The sequence below is a fragment of the Callorhinus ursinus genome, unplaced genomic scaffold (genome assembly GCF_003265705.2).
Source record: "Callorhinus ursinus isolate GAN/ISIS: 27379988/994484 unplaced genomic scaffold, GSC_fseal_2.0 scaffold3169, whole genome shotgun sequence".
NCBI lineage: Eukaryota > Metazoa > Chordata > Mammalia > Carnivora > Otariidae > Callorhinus > Callorhinus ursinus.
This window is the reverse complement of record NW_027400223.1, coordinates 3,409-4,627: the sequence shown is the minus strand read 5'-3', so window position 1 is coordinate 4,627 and position 1,219 is coordinate 3,409. Positions and strand designations below refer to the sequence as shown.

The following is a 1,219-nucleotide window of genomic DNA, read 5'->3' as shown; positions in this document are numbered from 1 at the left end:
AGGAATCTGCTCTGATGGCTCCGCTCAAGGCAGCACCTCCTGATGGAGACGGGGGCAGCCCCTCATGAGTTCCGGGTATCTTAGTGATTCTTGGGCATGGCCCAAATCTCAGCTTCTTCATGACCCAGGGAATGATGGGGGGCCAGCCCAGCAGCCATGGGTCCTGCATGGCCTCTGGGGGCAGCCCCTCATGAGTTCTGTTTGTCCTGGTGATTCTTGGGCTTGGCCTGAATCTCAGCTTCTTCATGACAGGGGCCAGCCTATCAGCCGCAGGTCCCACAGGTCCTTCAGGGGACAGCCCAATACCGCAGGTCCCACAGCTCCTCCGGGGACAGCTCCTCATGAGTTCTGGGTGTCCTGGTGATTCTTGGGCACAGCCATGGATCTCAGTTTCTTCATGACCCGGGGAATGATGGGGCGGCCAGCCCAGCAGCCGTGGGTCTCACAGGTCCTCCAGGGACAGCACCTTGGTGGGCCTGTGGCCTGGCAGGTACCTCTTGAGGTGGCACTTATCGGGCCACACGGCCTCAATGCCATTGGGCCAGTTGACCCCCATCACCTGGTGACAGGCCGAGGTCAGTCGGGGATCCACCACCAAATCCCAAAAAAGGCCCCCATGTAGTAAAAGTTGCCCTGGTCCCTGGGGATGTGGCTCTGGGACTGTGTCCAGCGCTCGTAGCTCAAGTCCTCATGGGCTGCCAAGTAGAAAACGGGGTGTGGGGTGCCAAAGAGGGGGGACAGGATCTCCATGCCCACATGGTCCCAGAACTTCATTCCCGCATCCACGTCCACGCACACCTGGTCTTCCACGTCACAGAAGAAGCACTGCTCGTGGAAGCGGCTGATCATCGCTCTGTGCTGCATGGACACATCCTGCCAGAGCAGGATGCCGTGTACCTCGAGGACCACCACCCTCCGGCCCTCCCAGAGTGGCCCACGGGGCACAGCAACCAACTGGTCGGTGAAGACGTAGTAAGTGACCCTGTGTCCACCATGAGGACCACCACCCTTCGGCCTACCTGGAGGGGTACACGGGGCCCGGCAGCCGGCTGATTGGTGAAAACCTAGTAGTTGACCCCGTGCCCTACCATGAGGTCCTTCTCTGGTGTCTGCAGGAACAGCTCCAGGAAGACCATGTATCCACAGGGGCAGTGGACAGGGCAGGAAGAGGGTCACTGCAAGAGGCTGACAGCAGGACACCAGAGTTGGGGGCCATGGA

At 60.3% G+C, this 1,219-nt stretch overlaps 1 pseudogene; it reads right to left on the bottom strand.

The window, feature by feature from the left end:
- Positions 1-339: 339 nt before the first annotated feature.
- On the bottom strand, positions 340-1,019 carry LOC112817918 (histo-blood group ABO system transferase-like; annotated as a pseudogene).
- Between the last annotated feature and the right edge of the window lie 200 nt (positions 1,020-1,219).